Source organism: Giraffa tippelskirchi, chromosome X (assembly GCF_054371585.1).
Source record: "Giraffa tippelskirchi isolate mGirTip1 chromosome X, T2T-mGirTip1v1.2.pri, whole genome shotgun sequence".
In the NCBI taxonomy this organism is placed as follows: Eukaryota; Metazoa; Chordata; class Mammalia; order Artiodactyla; family Giraffidae; genus Giraffa; species Giraffa tippelskirchi.
Genome location: NC_137289.1, coordinates 22,717,623 through 22,731,677, shown reverse-complemented (window position 1 = coordinate 22,731,677; position 14,055 = coordinate 22,717,623). Strand labels below are relative to the sequence as shown.

Genomic DNA, 14,055 nt, shown 5'->3' with positions numbered 1-14,055 from the left:
GATTCAACTCAAGGTCTTGAAGCTTCACTGAAAGACCTGCATTTGGAATGAATACAGTTATTCCATGGACCACATGAGTGCTAATGCACCGGCCGCAGCTGGCCAAACTGTCACTTGCTTCCATCTTCTAAGTAAAATGTGGAAATTTCTGGTCAGGAGTCTTCAATCTTGCCATCAGAGGGCTATAACTGCCATATTTAAAAAGACTTTGCTCCTATGCCAAAGTATTTTCATAGAACAAGAAATGTGGTTTAGATGAGAGAAAAAAAAGAATCAAAAAGAGAAAAAGTAATTTTCTGCCCCTCACAAGTTTTTATCTAAGTTTGGTCTATGTATGTCTAATCTAGAGGCTACTGTACTATATAAATTAGAATTCTTTCGACTAGGTGCCCTGAACTTTCCATTCTCCCTCTTTCACCCAAATCCCTTGTGACATATTTATTCATTCAATCAGTTAAAATATTTACTTAGAGACTGCTATGTGCCAGGGAATTTTCTGAGCACTGGGAATACAATAGTGAATAAAACACAGGCCTTGTCCTAATAAAGTCTTTATATTAGAGGGATGAGGACAATGAACAAACACATAAATATAAAATGTCAAATAGTGATCAGTGATATGAAGAAGATAAAGCAGAGTAACTGTACAGAGAATGGTCATGAAAAGCTACTCTGAAGAGGTGACATTTGAGCATAGTTTTGAATGAAGTGAGGATTCATCTTAATTTTTCTCTTCATTAAAGAAAAAATCTGGGCCGTTGCTAAAATTACTAAGTTCAGAGTTGGAAGTAAGAACAGGTATCAGGGTTGAGAAATTTGGAAAATACCATCAAGATATTCAAAGAAGTCATCATGGAGTTGAAGATTTTCTACTAAGGTCAACTAAATGATCCAAGGGATGAAAGAAGGCTGAGAGGTAACATGGTTAAAATATATAATTTCAATGATGGTTATGAACATGATGAATGGGGTGGGTCTGTAGGCTGATACATCCAATTCTAGAAAAACACCTTATAAATGGTAAATTAGAATGATAAAAAGTATATCTGAGTTTCTGGTTCCAGCACAAGATAAAGAGATGCACTTCTCTCTAGTTTTCCCAATAAGTGCAGCTAAAAACCTATTTTATATAAAACAAACACAAGCACTCTGAAAGGTGGAGAAAAAAAGGCAGACTGGCTAAGGACTTTGGCATCCAAGGAATAACAAAGTGATGAATTCCCTGGGTGTTCTTCATTTATCTCGGACTAGGTATTGAGGAAGCCAGCAACCCAGAGAAACCAAAGAGCACAGACAAAAATAGTTTCAAGAAAGCCTGATCTCTCTAGTCAAAAGACCAAGAAAGGGGCAAACAGCAATTCAGAAAACTTTTAGATAATAACCACTTTACTCCAGCCAAACAATATAGGAAAAACATGGGCCTTACTCTCATTCCAATGAGCAAAGACTAAGTAGGGAACCTAGTGGGTAGGAGAAGGCCAAATGGATCTTTCTTTAATCCCCAGCCAATGTTAGTGGAGGCCACATGGTGAGCAGAAATCAGGTGCCCCTCCCTCTATCAGCCAGGGTGGTATCAGCAAAGCCCTAGAAGGGAGCTTCAACTTCTAAGTCAACAAGAAGTAACAGGGTGCCCCTCTACTTCTCCAGGGTATCAATGGAGGCTTAGTGGAGAACCTGGACTTCTATTTCCACATGGTAGTAATGAAGTGGTGACCACTTCCCCCACCAGCATGATGCCAGAGTAGACATACCAAAAGAAAAGATGTAAATAAGATCGAGAATCTCATAACATAATATTTACAATGTCAAGAATTTATTTTAAAAAAATCAGTGATATCAAGAAACCAGAAAATCTCAAACTAAAGAACAGATACCAATACCAAGATGATATAAATGTTGGAATTATCTGACAAGCATTTAAATAAATCATCATAAAACTGCTTGAAAAAGCAATTACAAGCATGATTAAAACAAATGAAAACTTTGCTGAAAAGTTCCAGCAAAGAAACAGAGGATGTAAAGAAGAACCAAATATAAGTTTCAGAACTGAAAAATACAATAACCAAATCACTGGATATGCGTGAGAAGTACAGAAATGACAGAGGAAAGCATCAGTGGATTTGAGATGGAATAACAGAAATTACCTAATATGAGCAATGAAGAGAAAATAGGTTGAAAAAAGTAAACAGATCCTCGGGGACCTGTGGGACAATAACAAAACATCTAACATTTGTATGACTGAATTTTCAGAAGAGGAGACTAGGTATTCACAGAAAAAAAAAAAAAAATGGGTGAGATTTTCAGAAATTTGACCGAAGACATAAACCTACACAATCAAAAAGCTGAGCTAATCCCAAATAGGACAAACAAAAAATCCACACCAACACATATCACAATCAAACTACTAAAAACTAAAGACAAAGAAAAAATATTGAAAGCAATGAGAGGAAAAACAACATCTTTACCTGAAAGGGAAAAAAAACCCAATTAGAATAGCATTTATATAAGCAAAATTATATATCACGTCCAAGTGGGGTTTATTTCAGGGATGCATGTCTGGTTTAGTATTTTAAAAAATCAATCAATGGAATCCACCATATAAACAGGCTAAAGAGGAAGAACCACAGAATCGTATCAACTGATGGAGACAAAGCATTTGAAAAATTTAACAGTGAGTCCTGATAAAAGTCTCAGAAAACAGGAGTAGAGGAGAACTTCCTTAATTTATTAACAATATTTACAAAACAAGTTACATCTAACATGTTACTTAACAGACTGAATATTTTTCTCCTATCATTAGGAACAAAGCAAAGATATATTGTCACCACTCTTATTTGATATAGTACTAGAAGTTCTAGACAGTGCAATAGGCAAGAAAAAGGAAATAAAAGACATACAAATTAGAAAGGAAGAAATAAATTTGTACCTATTTATAGATGACATGATAGTCTATGTAGAAAATCTCCTAGAATTAATTTGGAATTTAGCAAGATCAGATGATAATACCAACACACAAAAATCAATTGATTGCATTTCTATATACTAGCAATGTACATGTGAACACCAAAATTAAAAGTACAATACCATTTACAATTGTTCAAAAAAAGAGAAATATTTAGGTGTAAAACAAACAAAAAATATGGATGACTTAATGCGCTGACAGCTGCAAAAAATGATGAAATAAGTTGAAGGTATCAATAAATGGAGATACCTACTGTATTCACGGACTGGAAAACTCAACACAGTAAAGATGTCAATTCTCCCTCAAAATAACCTATAGGTTGAATGTGGTATCTGTCAAAATTTCAGCAAGATTTTTTTCTAGATATAGATAATCATCCTAAAATTTATGTGGATACACAAGGGAGCTAGAATAGCAAAAATAATTTTGAAAAAGAGTAACAGAGAGGAATTCAGTTTCAAGATATGTTTAGCTATAGTACTCAACAAATGGTGCTAGAGCAAGTAGATAGAGATAGGCCAAAAAATGAACCTTCGATACAAAGCTTACACAAAAAAAGGACACGGTGTATGGTCTCACTTATATAAAGTTTAGTAACAGACAATTTATGGTGATAGGAGTCAGAATAGTGGGCTTCCCTGGTGGCTCACGGAGAAAGCAATGGCACCTCACTCCAGTACTCTTGCCTGGAAAATGCCAAGGACGGAGGAGCCTGGTAGGCTGCAGTCCATGGGGTCGCTAACAGTCGGACACAACTGAGCGACTTCACTTTCACTTTTCACTTTCATGCATTGGGGAAGGAAATGACAACCCACTCCAGTGTCCTTGCCTGGAGAATCCCAGGGACGGGGGAGCCTGGTGGGCTGCCGTCTATGGGGTCGCACAGAGTCGGACACGACTGAAGCGACTTAGCAGCAGCAGCAGCTGGTGGCTCAGATGGTAAAGAATCCGCCTGCAACGGGGGAGACCTGGGTTCGATCCCTGGATCAGGAAGATTCCCCTAGAGTAGGGGATGGCAACCCACTCCAGTATTCTTGCCTGGAGAATCCCCATGGACAGAGGAGCCTGGCGGGCTACAGTCCATGGGGTCACAAAGAGTCGGGATACGACTGAGAGACTAAGCGCAGCATAGCACATGTAGGTTGAAGACTGACTGAAAGGGATCATAAGGGAACTTTCAGGTACAATGAAAATGTTTAATGTCTTCACTTTGGTGTTGATAACAAGAGTATATACATTTGTTAAAAATCATCCAATCGGTACATTTAAGATCTGTGACTATCACTATGTGAATTTTATCTCAATATTTTTAAAGTATTTCTTTAAATAGCAAAATGTTAACTAGAGAATTCTTTTGTCTCAAATACAGCAGAAAGTTCTAAAACATTACAAGTGAATCAAGTCAAATAATTTTAGATAAAATAACAGACAATAAATTCATAATGGGCTATTGAACGAAATTAAACCTTTTCCTCTGAGGAACACGACTATCAATTTTGAGATTGGTATTAGAGAGATATATGATGATTTAAAAAGTCTAGGATGGCAATATCTTCTTTCTCCTCAGAGGTACAAACAAATTTGAATCTTCCCATAAGAATTTATTTTACATGGTATTTTACATGGTAAAGTTATTCCAGAGAGGAAAAGGCAGTAACCTAACAAATCCAACTCGTGAGGACTGGCTGTATTACAGTAACTCAGATGTTGATTATACCAGGGGAGATGATATCCTAGTGCTATCAAACCCACAGCATATTGTTATTCGGAATGCTGCTTCTGGATCTGAAATTCAAATCAGTTATTCTGTCCCATAACTAGTTATATTAGAATTTTAAATTGAAGAATTGGAAACAATTCAAAGTTGTAGAGAAAAATGTATAACCCTCTAAACTGAAACTGACACATTCAGAGCAAGGATAAAGAGTGACCACTCATTTATGCATTCATTCATTAAACATTTATTAAGTGCCTACTGTGTGTCAGACCCTGTGCTAGATGTCAAACATTTAAACATGGGTAAAATATCATCACCACCCTTAAAGAAATAACAGCCTACATGGGAGAAACAGATATATAAACAGATAATTATGAAATAGTATGTCAGGACACCAATAAAAATATACACAAGGCATAACTAAAGTATAGAGGAAGAGACCAGGGAAGACTTTCTGAAAGAGATACTACCTGAACTGAGTTTTGAAGGATGAGTAGGAGTTAGCTAGGTGATGAAAAATGTAAGGAGGGCATTTCAGGCACAATGAACTATATAAACCTGGAGGAGAGAAACAGCAGAGTGTGCATAAACTACAAATAGATTAAGCGTTTTATGGGAGTGACAGGATCCAATTTGTGTTTTAAATAGAAAAGTCTAGCAGTGTGGGGGTGCAGTGAGGATATAGGAAGGGAGGCAAGAAGACCAATTAAGAGACTGTTGTGGTTTAGACAAGTCATGATGCAGTGCTGAACTAGGGAGGGCAATAGCAGTAGAGAAGACAGAAGAGATTATGGTCAATGATCAATTTACTTAATTTGGCTTTCAAGATGCCATGCTCTTTTGATTTTTCTCCTACCTCTTACTGGCCATTCCTTCTCAGTCTTCTTTGATGGCCCTACCCCTCTGTTCCACTTTTTAACTCAGGGCTCAGACTTTGGGTCTTTTTTCTGTCTTCACTCAGCTTTAAATACTAGGTATGTGCTAAAGACTTCCAAATGTATAGCTCTTGCCCAGACATTTCCACTGCACCACAGACTCATATACCCACCTACCTGCTTGACATTTCCAATTAGATATCTAATAAACATCTGAAACTAACATGTCCAAAACTGAACTCCTGCATGTCACACTCTGCCTATAGTCTTTCTCATCTCAGTAAATGTCACGTCCTTCCTCAGGCAAAAACTGAAAATTTTTAAAAATTGAAGTATAGCTGATTTACAATGTTGTGTTAGTTTCTGGTGTACAGAAAAGTGATTCTACTTTCTTTTTCATATTCTTTCCAATCACAGTTTATTACGGGACTTTGAATATAGTTCCCTGGGCTATATAGTAGGACTTTATTATTTTATCTATTTTATATATAGTAGTTTGTATCTGCTAATCACAAGCTCCTAATTTATCCCTCCTCACCTCCGTTCCCCATACATCTGTTTTCTATGTTTGTGAATCTGTTTCTGTTTTGTAAATAATTTCATTTGTATATTTTATATTCCACATATATGATATCATACAATATTTGTCTTGTCTGACTTATTTCACTTAGTAAGATAATTTCTAGGTCCACTGCTGTTGCTGCAAGTGGCATTATTTTATTCTTTTTTTATGGCTGAGTAGTATTCGCTTTTCACTTTCATGCATTGGAGAAGGAAATGGCAACCCACTCCAGCGTTCTTGCCTGGAGAATCCCAGGGACGGGGGAGCCTGGTGGGCTTCCGTCTATGGGGTCGCACAGAGTCAGACACGACTGAAGCGACTTAGCAGCAGCAGCAGCAGCAGCAATATTCTGTTATGTTATACCATAAATATACCATATCTTCTTTATCCATTCATTTGTCAATGGAAATTTTGTTGCTTTCATGTTTTTTTTCTTTATTTTTTTTAATTTGTTTTGCCGTACATTGACATGAATCCACCATGGGTGTACATGTTTTCCCCCTCCAGAACCCCCCTCCCACCTCCCTCCCCATCCCATCCCACTGGGTCATCCCAGTGCACTAGCCCCGAGCACACTGTATCATGCATCGAACCTGGACTGGTGATTCGTTTCACATATGATAATTTACATGCTTCCATGCTGTTCTCCCATATATATCTTTCATGTTTTAGCTGTTGTAAATACTGCTGCTATGAACTGAGGTGCTTGTTTCTTTTAGAATTAGTTTTCTCTGGATATATGCCCAGGAGTGGGATTGTTAGATCACATGGTAGCTCTATTTTTGTTTTTAAAATCCATACTATTCTCCGTAGTGGCTGCACTGATTTACATTCCCACCAATAGTGTAAGAGGGTTCCCTTTTCTCCATACCCTCTCCAGCATGTTATTCGCAGACTTTTTAGTGATGGTCATTCTGACCAGTGTGAGATGATACCTCAATGTGGCTGTGATTTTCATTTCTCTAATAAATAGTGATGTTGAGCATACTTTCATGTGCTTGTTGGCCACCTGTATGTCTTCTTTGGAGAGATGTTTATTTACTTTTTTTGCCCATTTTTGATTGGGTTGTTTGTTTTTTGTTATTGAGTTGTATGGGCTATTTGTATACTTTGGAAATTAAGCCCTTGCAGTTTGCATCATTTGCAAATATTTTCTTCCAGCCCATAGGTGGTCTTTTCTTTTGTTTATGGTTTCTTTGGCTGGTGGCTCAGATGGTAAAGAATCTGCCTGCAATGCAGGAGACCTGGGTTCGATCCCGAGGTGGGGAAGATCCCCTGAAGAAGGGAATGACTACTCACTCCAGTATTCTTGCCTGGAGAATTCCATGGACAGAGGAGCCTGGTGGGCTACAGCCCATGGGGTCGCAAAGAGTTGGACATGACTGAACAACTAAATTTATTTTCCTGTGCAAAAGCCTATAAATTTGATTAGGCCCCATTTGTTTATTTTTTCCTTTATTTCTATAGCTCAGGCTAAACTTTGAATTTCCTTGAGTTCTCCCTTGCATACCTCACATCTAATTTATCTGCACATTCTGTTTGCTGTACCCTTATAATATACCCTGAGTTTATCCACTGCTCACCATCTAACACTGTTTCCACCCTGCTCCCAGCCACCATTGTCTCTTGCTTGGACTATTGCAGCATCTCTCTATTAGTCTAACTGCCTCCACTTTGCCCATAACCCTGTAATCTATTCTCAAGAATGTAGCCAGCATGATCCTTTCAAAAGCCTGATCACATCATCTTGTGCTCAAAATCCTCCAAAATTTTCTTATTTTGTTCAGAGTAAAAGCCAGTGTTCTTATTATGGTCTCTCTCCCAATTATACTCTTTTGAATTAATCTCCTATCATTCCCCTTGCTCATTTGCTCTGGCCACACTAGTTCCTTGAACACTAGCTCCTTGAACAGTCCAGACATGCTCTTGACTGAAGGCCTTTCAGTGCTGGTTGTTTCCTCTGCTTGAATGTCATTCCCTCATATAGCAAATAACTATTTAAATTATTAAACAAAATAATTAAAAATTATTTTAAAAATTATTGTTTAAATGCCCTTTGTCAGTGAGGTTATCCTGAACATCCTATTTAAAATTGCAAACTGTATCTCACCAATGCTCCCAATCCCCTAATTCTGCTCTCTCTCCCATATTATATTGAAATATATATACACACACATAATCACTTACTATATATATATATATATATATATATATATCACTTAGGAGTGTGTGTGTGTATATATCACTTAGGAGTATGTGTGTGTAGTATTTGCCTATCTCCTCCCTTTAGAAGCTGAACAATGGGGAGAGACTTTTTCTTGGTACTCAGATCTCCAGCACCAAGAGCTGCACCTGGCACATAGTAGGCAATCAATAAATATTTGAAATGAATGAGTATGAAATAGAACCTATGGGGGATGAGAAAACATCAAGCAACAACCTTAATTAAATCTGATAAGAATATGAGAATTTGAAAAGAAAAGCCTTTCCAAGGGGCATAGGGAGGGCTAATCATAGCTTCCTTCTTATTCTAATGGATTCCTGAGCTACAGAGAATACAAAGGTGGGTTATGTCTGTAAAACAGTTACCCACATTTCCCAGTAGAACACAAAGACTGAGCATCCTATTGCAAGGTACACAGCGCTGCCTTACTCCCATAACCTCCAAGCCCAGATGCCTTGAACATGTGTACACACATGCACACATACCCACAAAGACATCTGGTATGGACTCTAATAAAGTTTAGGCTAAAAGTTTAGGGGTAATCTACAAATTTTAATTCTGCATGTTCTCTCATTCTCCTAAACATAAATAACCAAGACTTATACCTGAAATGTATAATCTGGGACTTAAGAGGTCATCTAATTCAAACTCTTCCTATATCATTTCTTCTTCTTCTTTATAAATTTATTTACTTTGGGCTGTGTCAGGTCTTAGTTGTGACATGCAGGATGTTTCACTGCAGCACGCAGAATTCTCTCCAGTTGTAGCACAGGGGCTCCAGAGTGCATGGGCTCTCTTAGTTTTCCCCTGGGATGTGAGATCTTAGTTTCCTGACCAGGGATCAAACCCTCATCCCCTGCATTGGGAGGCAGATTCTTAACCACTGGACCACCAGGGAAGACCCTACTATTTTTCTTTTTGAGAGCAAAGATATCTGTCATTCCAAATAAGAAATAGCTACTTCATTAATGTATTCCTTTTGAAATACATATACACAAACACACATTATACATATTTTCTCCTTTCTCAGTTTCAGATAGGCATCTGATTTTGTTATGAATAATAAAGTACTTTTCTCTCTTACCTTACTCCTTTCTCTGTCTCTATAGACAAGAATAGGTTTATATCTTTTATTTGGAGTTAATGGGATACGGTTTATGAATCTAAATGAATACCTATAATGTCTAGATTTAGATAGAACAACACACCTCATGAAATTAATTTAGTTAAAAATTGAATTTAAAGATCTGCTGCAAGACAGCATTGTTCTGCTTCCTGCTAAATTACCATTTTCTCATTAAAATGCGTATTTTTATAATTTTAGTTATTAAACTAAAAAAAGAGCAATAGAACTAAAGAAAAGGTAAGAGGAAGAGAGAGATAATTCTGACATATGAACCACGAGGAAAACTATAATATCTGTTTTTAGAATTCAATTTCTCACTGATTTAGTCTACTTTTCCTATCTCTGCCTTCAAATATGCACTAAAAGCAATATATGGGGGCTACATTTAACTGTTTGTATCATATTTCATATTAATTTACACTAACTGAATAATAGCACTGAAATTAAAATGGAGTTACTATTAATGTCACACATTTTCTGCTATATTTCTGGGTGGTTTTGTAATTGAGGAAATCATTTGAAGATAAATTTTATCTCTTCATGTTATTTTTTTTTCTCACTCAGCTTTTCAGTTTCTGATCATACTCTTTCAGTAAATACAACATGTTTTAAAAAACCTTCATATATATATATGTTTGTGTGTAAAAAATTATATATGAGTTAGTATATATCTGTTTAAGCTTTTAGACTTTTTTAAAAAGTTCTTTATATTTTATACAGAAAGATAAATTTTCATACTTCAAGATACAGGATGTGTTCCCAGTTTTATCACTAAAAAGTTGACTTTAGCTCTGTATCTTCTCTCTTTCTACAACTTCAGTGAAAACATTTGTCAACAAACCCGTGATAGGAAGTTTCTGAGAAGGTTTCCAATGATCACAATTCTAGGCATTTAGGAAACATTGTTGAGTGAAAAATACAATACAAAGACTCTTGTTTTCACTGAACTCAAATTATACATTAAATCTTCTATTTTCTGTAGAATTTGATGTGGCTGATTTCCAACCTCTTGAAAACCTGTCCCCTCTTGGTTTCCATTCAGTTCAGTCGCTCAGTCATGTCCGACTCTTTGCGACCCCATGGACCGCAGCACACCAGGCCTCCCTGTCCATCACCAACTCCCAGAGTCCACCCAAACCCACATCCATTGAGTCAGTGATGCCATCCAACCATCTCATCCTCTGTTGTCCCCTTCTCCTCCTGCCCTCAATCTTTCCCAGCATCAGGGTCTTTTCCAGTGAGTCAGCTCTTTGCATCAGGTGGCCAAAGTACTGGAGTTTCAGCTTCAGCATCAGTCCTTCCAATGAACACCCAGGACTGATTTCCTTTAGGATGGACTGGTTGGATCTCCTTGCAGTCCAAGGGACTCTCAAGAGTCTTCTCCAACAGTCTGGTATTATTCTGTTCTCCTATTAGTCTTCAATTGTTTCTTCATTCTTCTTCACTGGCTCCACCTATCATTAAGTCTTAGTTCCTGGGCTCCTGATTTATAGAATTTATTCCTCAGCAAACGCATTCATTTCCTCAAACACAATACTTATCTCTTTAAATGTAGCCTCTCAGTTTTATATTTCTCATCCCATTTCCTATCTAGTGACTCCCTATTCATATATATTTCTATTTGGATAATCCCACACCTTCAAGTAATGACCTAATTATCATCAACTACTTAAAATTGGTCTCCTTATGTTCTTATATTCCATCAATGACAGCACTATTCTCTCAGTCATCCAGTCTCACCATTAATCTTTTTCTAATCAATCAAGTCCTGCTCATTTTGCCTTTACAATATCTCTTGCATCCATTCTTTACTTTCCACTACCATGACTATGTCCTTACCACTTGATGAATGGATTGACTATAATACTACCCTAACTAATTTCTAGTCTTTCTATTCCAATCTCTCCTTTATACTACTTCTAGGCTAATTTTTATAAAATATTGCCTTCATCATGTCATCATCCTGAATCAGGAAACTTGAATAGCTTTCCATTGTCCATAAAACCTAAACTCCTCATCCTGACATTTTAAGCTCTCCAAATTTGCCTCTAGCCTATTTATTCAAACTAATTTCCTGCTATTCACCAATGCAAACTATTTACTCCAGTCAGGATGGTCTCCTTAATGTTCCTAGAGCATATTAAGTTTATCTGGGCCTCTAGGATTTTGCTCATGATAGTCATTAAGCTTGGAAAGAATATTCCCCACTCTTCTGTTGTACAAAATCCTACCTATGCTTAAGCCTCTCTTGGCAACAAGTCCCTTACCACTTATGTCCCTACTTTCCTTTTCTTAGTTAGTGCCTACTGTATATATTACTTGCTCTGCCTCTTAATCGTATTTTTTCATTGTGTCAGTTTCCCTTGTAGGAGTCTAGTCTACTTAACAGTAAGACAAGGACCATCATTTGTTCCCTCCACCACTTTTTTTCAGTAATCCACAACAGCAGATCTGATTCTAAGTTTTAAAAAATACTTAGAATCTCAAAGTCTTTGATTTCTGTAGGTTATATTTAATACCAACTATACAAAAAAATTGGGTTTCCCAGGTGGTGCTAATGGTAAAGAACCCACCTGCCAATCAGGAGACATAAGAGACACAGGTTCAATCCCTGAGTCAGGAAGATCCCCTGGAGAAGGGCATGACAACCCACTCCAGTATTCTTGCTGGAGAATCCCACAGACAGGCGGAGCCTGGTGGGCTACAGTCCACGGGGTTGCAAAACAGTCAGACATAACAGAAGCAACTTAGCACATACTAGTAATTATAACTGTGACATTTTAAAAGTTTTGATTTATTTACTCTTTTAAACATAACAAGAGTCAAATGTATGTTTACATTAAGTAACATGTTTATGAAAAATGACTGTATTTTTCAAAACAAAATAAAAAGTAAGAATAATAGTGTTTGACTAATTTGCAAATCTTTTTAATATGAGAGTTCATTAGAAGACAGTTGAATTTCTGTGTCTCCTTCTGCATTCAATATGTTGTGATATGTTTTTTTGTGATAGGTTCTTTTAAAGCATATGAAGAAAATCTGGCCTAATGTAAATATGTAACTGAAAAATGGAAGAATAGTTGAATAATTGTTTCAGATAATTATGGATGTTCTTCTTTAATACTACACCAAAATTTGACACTGGTAGTTTCTTTAAGACAAATGCAGTGGGGAATCTGAATCCATATTAATGAATTTTTTACACATTGTTATATTAAAATCCACTGGTCAGCCTTGTACCTTATTATTTTTTAAAAAATTATTTTAGCTGCCCTAGATCTCTGTTGCAGCATGTGGACTCTTTGTTGTGGCAGGTGAGCTCTCTAGTTGTGTGGCTCACTGGCTTAGTTGTCCCATGGCATATGGGATCTTAGTTCCCTGACCAGGGATCGAACCTGTGTCTCCTGCATTGGAAAGTGTATTCTTAACCACAGGACCACCAGGGAAGTTCCCCAGCCTTATGCTTTAAATGAATCTTTACCCAAGCATGATTTTACAACATCATGCATCGACCATTTGAAAAATAGTGTTTCACTGAGCTATATAGATCTTCCAAATGGTAGCTTATTTCATTACATAGTATTTTAAAAATCACATTAGTTAACGTCACTGCTGATCTTGAGAGTAACAGGCAGGAAGGCTAGGGTCCTCAAGCGAGAGAATAGACTGCAAGTGTCAGACGTTTTTTTTCCTCTCTCTTAAGCGGCAAGAGAAAACAAACTACAAGTGTCAGGTGGTTTTTTTCCCTGCTGTATACAAAATTAAAAGGAGGTTTCTTTTAAAATTCTGTGTTGCCAAGATGACACCTGGTTCCACCTGAACTTAACTTTTCTCAAACCTTGAGCTAACCAATGCATTTTCTTGTGGAAATGTTTTGCTTAAGCTATGTTAATGAACTATGCATTTACCTTAGAATCTGCCTTTCTTCAAGTCAGTTCTGCCTAAGATGCAGAAGCGATAATGGCTCAACAAACCAGTATGTTTTACTCATGGAAATGTTCTCTTAAGCTATGTTAATGAAACTATGTATTTGCTAGGAAATCTGCCTTTCTTCAAGATTCATGTCAACTGTTTTATGGCCCGGGATGACTCACCTTGTGCCAACGCTATCTCAAAATGCATGTTGTGGGTGAGGAGCCTGGTGCAACTCCCTGAGTTTTGAGACATTTCCTTTCTCTAATTAGCAGCTTGCTAATAGGTATGTAACTTCTTGCTATACTCTAGCAAGGGGACACTCTTTCTGCTCCCTTCTAATGTCTGTGTCTGAAGCTTTCTCTATCTCTTTTATACTTTAATAAAACTTTATTACACATAAGCTCTGAGTGATCAAGCCTCATCACTGGCCCCGGATCAAATCTCTCTCCTCCGGAGGCCAAGAATCCCAGGCCCATAGTGGCAACCTTTCAATCTCATCAGAATAGATGGTTAGTATTGGGAAGCTCTCAGGTTTCTGCTAGTAGATTCAAGTGTTCCAAAATTCTAATTTTCACTTAAAAGCTCAAATTTTATTGTTGACAACAAATACTGTCAGTCATTTTCCTCAAAGTGACAGGCTTACTTTATTTCTGAGAAAATGGCTGCCAAATACC

General features: G+C 37.1%; 2 protein-coding genes and 1 long non-coding RNA gene across 11 annotated transcripts in view; 1 reads left to right on the top strand and 2 right to left on the bottom strand.

Annotated features, from left to right (window-relative positions):
- ENOX2 (ecto-NOX disulfide-thiol exchanger 2) overlaps nt 1–14,055 on the bottom strand; it is a 279,083-nt gene that overhangs the window by 230,213 nt on the left and 34,815 nt on the right. The window lies entirely within an intron of this gene.
- The window catches only part of LOC145537233 (bcl-2-like protein 1), a 142,660-nt gene that overhangs the window by 93,790 nt on the left and 34,815 nt on the right, over nt 1–14,055 (bottom strand). The window lies entirely within an intron of this gene.
- LOC145535513 (uncharacterized) lies at nt 7,156–13,273 on the top strand. Its single transcript, XR_014075446.1, has 2 exons — nt 7,156–7,477; nt 10,565–13,273. It is a non-coding gene; the product is annotated as an uncharacterized LOC145535513 (long non-coding RNA).